Here is a 9,139-nt window from a genome sequence, read left to right as displayed (position 1 = left end):
AGGTATTGCAGGTCAAGATTAAAGTGCTCTGCATGACATTCACTGTCAAAGGTGTAACTGGCTTAACTCAGTGCAATTAGATGGCTCAGGGGTTACACAGTAACGGCAGCAGTGTTTCAGTGCAGCTGATTAAAGCACAGCCCTGGCGTTAAAGGATGTGATTAAAAGGCAGTGTCAGGACTGAGACCTGGCAGAAGAGCTCAGCGGGCAGGGTTAAATCCACAGCTTCTCCTGGGGTTGGACACCCCAGGGCCTGGAAAAGATCTCCAAGTATCAGTTGAGCCAGCTCAGATTTTAGGTCTGGAATGCCATCTTGTGATGGCAGTGGGGAAGTGGAAATGGCCCCTCTGTGGAGGCAGAGGAGATGATGGAATTACAGAATGGGTTGGGTCAGAAGAGACCATAAAAATAATTTTATTCCTCCCCCTGCCATGGCAGGGACACCTCCCACTGTCCCAGGCTGCTCCCAGCCCCAATGTCCAGCCTGGCCATGGGCACTGCCAGGGATCCAGGGGCAGCCACAGCTGCTCTGGGCACCCTGTGCCAGGGCCTGCCCACCCTCACAGGGAACAATTCCTGATTCCCAATATCCCATCCAGCCCTGCCCTCTGGCAGTGGGAGCCATTCCCTGTGTCCTGTCCCTCCATCCCTTGTCCCCAGTCCCTCTCCAGCTCTCCTGGAGCCCCTTTAGGCCCTGGAAGGGGCTCTGAGCTCTCCCTGGAGCCTTCTTTTGTCCAGGTGAGCACCCCCAGCTCTCCCAGCCTGGCTCCATGGCAGAGCGGCTCCAATCCTGGGAGCATCTCCATGGCCTCTCTGGACTTGCTCCAACAGCTCCAGGTCCTTCTGATGCTGGAGCAGCTCTGCAGGGGTATCTCACAAGGGCAGAATAGAGGGGGACCATCCCCCCCTCACCTGCTGCCTGTGGAGAGTATTATTAATAATTGGTTAGCTGAGAAAGGCCATGCTGACATAATGCTGCTGGTTAACCTGAAAGAGGGAAGTCAGCAGTCAGCAGGCTGAAAGGAGATCCACAGTTTTGGGGTACATTCAAACAGGTGGTAGTTTCAACTATCTTGCCAGGAGGATCTGCCAATAAAGCCATGAACTCAGCAAAACAATTAGGATGCTGGGCAAAGGATGAGCTGAACAAGACATCACAAATTCTAGACATGCTAACCGCAGATGTGCAGAGTGTTAACCATGCTGTTTTGCAAAATAGAGCTGCTGTAGATTTTTTGCTCTTAGCACAAGGGCATGGATGTGAAGAGTTTGAGGGAATGTGTTGCATGAATCTGTCTGATCATTCGGTGTCCATTCACACTAAGATAAAAGAACTGCAACAGGGACTTCACAATCTCAAGGAAGAAGAAGGTTTAGGAATTGACGAATGGCTTAAAAGCTTAGGACTTGGGCCATGGCTGAGGAACCTTGTGATCTATGCTATAGGGCTACTGGGTGTAATTTTACTGTTTTTGCTTATTTTGCCTTGTATCTTTAACTGTATTCAGAACATGGTCAGCCGTACAATAGCAAAAACCTTGCAAACTAATCTCCTTGCTCAAGAAGAAATCGGGAGTATCTTTGTGTTTCCTCACCTACAGGGCCTTTGTGGGTGCCTGCTAAGTGGACTAAACCTGTTTTTGATGCAGCCTCTGGTGGATCGCCTTACGGAGGAGGACAAGGAGCGACTGGGGAAGAAACTGCTTCTAGTCCTACAACCACTACTGTTACAATTGAAGGGGTACTCGGAAGCGGTGGACAGAGCACTGACACATCACTATCGGACAGCCAAGGAGTTGATTGGTTTCATTGACTCATTATCAACTTTTCATTTAACAGATCCAGCGAAACTACATTGCCTTGACTGTCACAGTCCACATTGTGCTGCCTGGATAGCTCTACGTTGTGGGGGTTGTGAAAGAACTTTTTGGATAGAACAATCATTATTACGGGATATGTGGTGTCATACTTGTGAACACGAGCACACATGGGGAAAAAGCTGGCAAGATGAATTAAGGAGACAAACAGGGCAAAACGCATATATAGCTCTAAATCTTTATGAGTCTCCTGAACAGAAAGTTCTTGCTTACTATCGATGGGAGGTACAATGTGTTGTGAATAGAATTAAGGTTCAAAGTAAATCACATATAGTCTCTGTAAGGTGTAGAAAATTAGTGCCTTTAACACAGAGCTCGATTGTAGGGCCCTTCAAGGGGAATCCTGATAGAGCACTCGATTGCTGCATTGAAAAGTTGCAGAAATTGAGTTTGCAAGTGGCAGGACCAGTGAAATCAGGAGCAGCAAGATTGAAGATAGATAAGAAAAGGAAGGCAGGAAAGGGAACGACCTCATCTAAATAAGGCTATTGGTGATTGCTAATTAATTTTCTATGATTAGGACAATTTTACAGTTGTGGGACCCTCGAGAGGATATAGTTGTTGAGGAAGATAACGAACAAGAACTACGATTACGAAATAAGATACACCTTGTGTTAAAGAAAGACCTTGAGCTGTTAGCCTCATATAGTAAAAAGGCTGAAGAGGCTTTGCAATCACCACCATTGAATTGGTTACATTGAATTGAAGAATCAGACTTTCATACTGGTCCTTACTTACATTCACTTCCTTGTTATGTTTGTAAAAGGGATGTTGATAAGTGCTATGCATGGGTAGCTTTGCATTGTGCAGATTGTAATCAGGTTTATTGGTATTCACAGAGGTCACTAGGATATTTATGGTGTGGACCTTGTTTTGGAAGGTGGATTCGAAATTTTATCTGGGTTAGAGCTCTTGAACAAAGTACTGGCCTGCCAGGACGGACAGGATTACAGCTTTTTGAGAGTGCAGAACAAGTGGTTATAGCATATCTTAGGTGGAAGTTGCAGGAAATACTTAGAATATTTGAAATTACTAAAGCCTCACGTATCATAGCAGCTCGCTGTAAAGCTGATTTGCCTTCAAACTTATCTCATGCTATACCTGTGAGCAAGGATGCTGATTTAGAATTAGATCAGTATATTCAAAAATTGACTCAGCCTTACAATAGACAATATAGCAAACCAGGGAAAAGACAACAAAGAAAAACAAAGCAAGCAGAAAGAAAAATGAGGTTTGTTTTTATTATACTGCTCAATGCTGTAGCAAGTGAAGCAGTAGGAGTAACACGTTTTAGTCAGCCAAGAGAAAATTTATGGGTGACACTTGCTAATCAAACTAACCAATCATCACTTTGTCTTAGTCTTGGAGGAGTCACTAACCCATTTCGAACATGCCTGGTGGGACTTCCGGTGTGGTCTCCTGGAGAATTTTGCAGTTTGATAAACAATCAAACCTTATGTATGTCTAACATGTCAAACATCACATTGCCGGTGCAACAAGGGTATACTGCAGGTCAGAGTGATGGCTATCATCAATGTTTACTGATCCAATCACTTAACACTCCTTTGCATTCTCCTCCTGAGGAATTGGATCTTTTTGGCAATACAAACGCCAGCATATCTAACACTACAGCTGGCGGATGGTTTAGCTTCGAATTTTCGGATGCTCAGAAATCAAACCGACCTAAAGAAACATGGGCCACCCTAGATTCCTGAATGTGAGTGGAATCTCTTCGCAGCATTACAGTAAATGTAACAGCACAAAAATCACGGCACCGATGAAATTACCCACAGGAATATTTTTGATTTGTGGAGACAGGGCGTGGAATGGTATACCAGCTAAACCACAGGGTGAACCCTGCTATTTGGGAAAATTGTCATTGTTTCACCCTAATGTGTCCTTGCTAATGCAGCTGAGTCAAAATTCAAACAGGAGAAAACGTAGCATCCATGACTTCGACTGCAGCCAGATAGGAGATCCACAGTTTTGGGGTACATTCAAACAGGTGGTAGTTTCAACTATCTTGCCAGGAGGATCTGCCAATAAAGCCATGAACTCAGCAAAACAATTAGGATGCTGGGCAAAGGATGAGCTGAACAAGACATCACAAATTCTAGACATGCTAACCGCAGATGTGCAGAGTGTTAACCATGCTGTTTTGCAAAATAGAGCTGCTGTAGATTTTTTGCTCTTAGCACAAGGGCATGGATGTGAAGAGTTTGAGGGAATGTGTTGCATGAATCTGTCTGATCATTCGGTGTCCATTCACACTAAGATAAAAGAACTGCAACAGGGACTTCACAATCTCAAGGAAGAAGAAGGTTTAGGAATTGACGAATGGCTTAAAAGCTTAGGACTTGGGCCATGGCTGAGGAACCTTGTGACATATGCTATAGGTCTACTGGGTGTAATTTTAATGTTTTTGCTTATTTTGCCTTGTATTCATGGTCAGCTGTACAATAGCAAAAACCTTGCAAACTAATCTCCTTGCTCAAGAAGAAAATGGGGGAAATGTGGAGAGATTTATTAATAATTGGTTAGCTGAGAAAGGCCATACTGACATAATGCCGCTGGTCAAGCTGAAAGAGGGAAGTCAGCAGTCAGCAGGCTGAAAGGAGAAGTCAGCAGTCAGTGACCAATGACAGGCAAGGACAGAATGCCCTTGCCACAACATGAGGATAGGGAATAGAGATTCTTCCTGAGAATATGTAGAAAGTATCAAAAGTATAACCATAAGAATGCAGAAAGTAGGCGTAGTTGCTGATATGTAACTGACCAATCCTGAGCTCAACTTTTGCAATATGTATGAAGCTCATTATGAACTGTATTTAACCCGCCGTACTGATCAATAAAATTAGGCCTGTGATGATCTAATTGATGTCCTGGTCTCCTTCCGTCGACAGCTGCCCACTCCTCTGTGGGTGCAGCCCAGCACAGGGGAGTTTCTGGGCTGCCACTGTTGGCTCATGTCCAGCTTTTCATCCATTATATCCTCCAAGTCCTTCTTTGCTGGTCAATGAGCTCTTCTCCCAGTCTATGCTCATGTGTGGGGTATCCCTGATCTGGGTGCAGCACCTCAAAGAGGAAAAGGCACCATCGAGGCCATGGCTGCCCTGCCTTCTGCTGTGTGGGAGCCAAGCAAGGCTGGTGTCACTCACAGGGCAGTGCAAGCACCAACACCCATGAGGTGTCATCATCACGGGCCCCAGCCATGACAGACACCAGGGGGATAAAAGTTCTTCTCACCAAAGCCTGAACGTGCTTGGCTGTGGGGCTGGAGGTGACCACCATGGTAAATGATGATGTACATCCACAGATCTTTTCTTCCATAGGTTTACTGAATTTTCTTCCTCTTCCCACAGTACTACTCTGTCTTTTTCTCCAGTGACTGACAGTGTGGCCAAATGGTGTTGAGCCAAAATCAGATTGGTACAGAAGGATCACAGTAGCAGCCCTGCAGTGCCAGAGCTGAGCAGTGACGGGGGGCAGGCAGTGAGCCCTGGGCACGGGTGTGTTCAGGGCTGAGGTGACAGTAAAGGATCTCTCTTGCTGCCACAGGAGCTGCAGACATCAGCTACATGGGGGATGTCCCACCCCAGGCTTGGAGCGCACGTCTTTTGAAGCACTACAGCTCCATGCCAGTGCAGATCTCTTGAGTGGATGCACTGTGCCAGCAGACAGTGCTCATGTCCTGGTTTAACCCATCCTGCTAATTTATGGGAGCAAAATCACTCAGATGTGATTCCTCCTTTATGCTGCAACTGAACATTCACTCGACAGAGGTTACCCAGGCTTCTGGAGCCAGTTGAGTTGCTTTGAACACAAGCTGCAGGGCTGTGCTGGGATGCAGGGAGCTCAGGGGAGGCTGTGTCTAGACTAGAGGAACTCTCCAGGAGGCTTGCTGGGCTTTTGTTTTGTACTAACTCATATCTCTAATCTGGCTTGGAACAAAGCTTCTCAGTCCTTTCAGGCCTTGCCACGACACTTGCAGGAGAAAAGGAGGCTCTGTTTAGTGGTCAGCAAGCCAAGATGAACAACAGGGACTGGCTGCAGCTAATGCAGAGAGCACATTCCTGTGACAGAAAAGGGCTTCACCCCCATGGCAGAGCGGCTCTGCTGTGTTTCATCTGGTTTGATGCTTTTCACCCAAAGTTCACAAATGATGTGCAGGCCTTTGTTTGAGCCCCCCTCCAAGGCCAGCAAGCAGAGACAAAGCTGTGCACACAGAGGGAATCCGTACTGGGAAGTGAGAGACTGGTCCTGGCACTGAGAGTTGCTGAGTTCTGGTATTTGGCATTCAGGAAGCTTTTGAAGTATCTCCCCAGTCCTGCTGAAAATGTCTTATTAAAGAGACAAAGCATATTAATTCGGGCCTCATGCTGGGCTAATGAATTAAAGAGTTCTAAACTGAAGCTGTGGCTTAGGGTCTTGGCAGAGTCATCATCCATGCCTGTGTGGGCACGTGCCCTTGGCCATGGGCAGCGAGACCCCCAGGAACAAGAGCATGAAGTGTTCTGTGTCTGCTCTTACCTGTCTCTCCCCCAGACAGGTTTTGCTGTGCTGCACTGGGCATAGCTGGGAAACCTGTTCCTCACCAGGTTCATCAGTGACAGGGGAAGCACCGAGCTCCTTCTGCTCAGCACCAGCCTCTGTCCCTGCACACAGCAGTGTCCTGGGCACAACAAGCCCGGAGCTTCCCAGGACAAGGGAGGATCAGGCTGAGCTGGAGAGGAGCACCCCACATCCAGGAAAAATAGCTGCCTGCTTGGGCTGAAAATAGACCATGAAACATTTGAAGAAGACAGAGCTGGAGTGGATGATTGCCTGAGGCAAGGCGCAGCTCCAGCTGAGTTCACTGCTGAGCTCTGAGAGCATAAGCACATGAGGAGCATGGGGGAGGGATGCCAGGCTTTCTGGGAAGGCCTTCAAGTGTCTCAATGGAGTACAAAGCCCAGAGAAAAACTTCCTTTGAATGGATCCCCAGCGAGGGAGTTACAGTTACACTGCTGTGCCCAGACATGGATACACAGAGCACTGGGCTGATGTTACAGCATCCAGTGGAGGTCAGGGAAGGTGTGGAATTGTGCTTCTCCCAGCAAGGCACTTGGCAGCACCACAGCTTTTTCTCTGCTTATTTCAGGGCTGGATTTTTGTTGCTGGCAGCTGTTTCTGAGCTGACACTTCTAGCTCCTGTGCCCGAAGTGGGACACATCAGGGGCAAGCAGAGGCAGCTCACCGGCCCTCTGCTTCCCATGAGCCGGTGCTTGAGTTCAGTTCTCCCAGCTCCACAGATCGTGTTCCTGCTCCGGCTCTGTCAGGGATGCTGGAAGTGTCCAAGGCCAGGTCGGACAGGGACTGGAGCAACTGGGACAGTGGAAGGTGTACCTGCCCATGGCAGGGAGTGGGACGAGACGATCTTAAAGTCCCTCCCGGTGCCTGATTACCGAGGGTTTTTCCCCGCCCCGGGGGGAGCGGCCGAAGCGAGCGGGGCGGTGTCTGTGGAATCACCCCGGCAGCATGGAGAGGACTGCGCCTTTTCTGCCCCTGCCGCCGTGTGGAGATGAAGCGGTTCTGGGGGGCTGGGCTTCTTCAGCTCGCCGCCATGAGGGCCAGGAGCGGCTCTGGCGGGCCGGGCTGCCTCTCCATGAGGGCAGGGAGGGGCTCTGGCGGGCTGGGCTCGTTCAGCTCGCCGCCGTGAGGGCAAGGGGCAGCTCTGGCGGGCCAGGCTCGTTCAGCTCGCTGCCGTGAGGGCAGGGAGGGGCTCTGGCGGGCCAGGCTCGTTCAGCTCGCCGCCATGAGGGCAAGGAGCAGCTCTGGCGGGCTGGGCTCCTTCAGCTCGCCGCCGTGAGGGCAAGGAGCAGCTCTGGCGGGCCGAGCTCCCTCGCCATGAGGGGCCACCACCGCCATGAGGTGAGGGGGGGGGGGGCGGGTACAGGGCACGGGTGGCGGCGGCAGCGGGGCTGGAGACCGGGGCTCCGGGGCAGGAAAGCGCCACCTGAAATACTCACTGTCTCCTATTTATCTGTTCGGCCGGGGGACTGGGGATGTTGCTCGGCTGTGCGGTTCAGCATTAATTCCTCAGCCTTTCGCTCGGTGTGCTGGCTTTTGTCCTCTGCCACAAGCCAGGCCGCTGCTGTTGAGCTTTGTGAATACAGATTGAACTAATGGCTTATTTGTGATGTTTCTGCTGTCCTCTCTTTAGGCCTTCAGCCGATGACCGATGGCGGTGACCCGCCCGAAGGAGCAGCTCTGAGGTGCCCCGGCCCCGTGGCGTGTGGAACCCCGAGCTGAGCTGTGCTGAGCTGTGCTGGGACAGCCGGGGAGGTGCTCCGGGAGGGCACTGGAGCCTGCAAGAGCAGATGTGAAGGGATAACCTGCCCGTGGGACACAGCAAGAGCTCTGGAGCCACATGGGTGAGGTGTGACCGTGAGCCAGCCTGGGAAAATGGGCAAAAATATTTTGCTGTCTAAAAGGCCTCTGCTGGCTCCTGTGCTAGCCTCAGGTCCTCAGGGTGGAAATAACGTGGTTTATCCAGAAATAAGTTTAGCTTATCTATTCCTCTTGCTGGATGAAGCCTTGATGAGAGTAGGCATCATCAGAAAAGTGCCTCCACGTTTTTTCTGCACTGTAAACCCCCCAGTTCTGGGGTTTTTGTCTCCCAGCAGTAGTCAGCTGCCCGTGGCTGCTCAGTGCCTGTGCCAGTGTTATGCTGCTGGGAGAGAAAGGTGCTGCTAAGCTTTCCTGGCACCAGCGAGGCCGTCTTGGTGCTCAGTGGTGCCAGGTTTTGGCAGCACTCTGCATGGCTGAGAGTGGAGTAACTCCTGCCCGTGGAGACAGGTGACTAGACTGTGAGTGTTCATGCAGCAACAGGCAGCTTTATTGAGATCTAACTTCCTTATATAGATAAGAAGGCCCATGAAGGTAATCCTCATTGGCTGAGCCAGTTACTACTCAGCTAACCAGCCAATAGCAGCCTGAGTCTCCAATGGCCTGGGCCTGCTCTTACTGGTCGAATTACATAAGCAAGGTAATTATATAATAAATCACTTATGAAGTTGGAATTATTTATACTGTGTGGCCTACAGGCCAGATGTAGAGCATCACAGAGGAATAGCTTATAAATATGGAACTTGTGTGTGTCATAAAACCTCTGTTCGCATGATGGAGGAAGGCTCCTCCAAGTGATCAGTGCTGCAATAAAAATGAATGCTTTTTGATACTCAAACTGTGTTAGAAAGTTTCTTTTTGGGTGATTTCAGTGT

At 49.5% G+C, this 9,139-nt stretch overlaps 1 pseudogene; it reads left to right on the top strand.

Annotated features, from left to right (window-relative positions):
• Nucleotides 1-8,534: 8,534 nt before the first annotated feature.
• Nucleotides 8,535-8,715, top strand: LOC134434196 (small nucleolar RNA SNORA74; annotated as a pseudogene).
• The last annotated feature ends 424 nt before the right edge of the window (nt 8,716-9,139 follow it).

The sequence above is a fragment of the Melospiza melodia genome, unplaced genomic scaffold (assembly GCF_035770615.1).
Source record: "Melospiza melodia melodia isolate bMelMel2 unplaced genomic scaffold, bMelMel2.pri scaffold_32, whole genome shotgun sequence".
Classification (NCBI taxonomy): Eukaryota; Metazoa; Chordata; class Aves; order Passeriformes; family Passerellidae; genus Melospiza; species Melospiza melodia.
The sequence above is the reverse complement of the archived record's forward strand: the minus strand, read 5'-3'. Positions and strand labels throughout refer to the sequence as shown.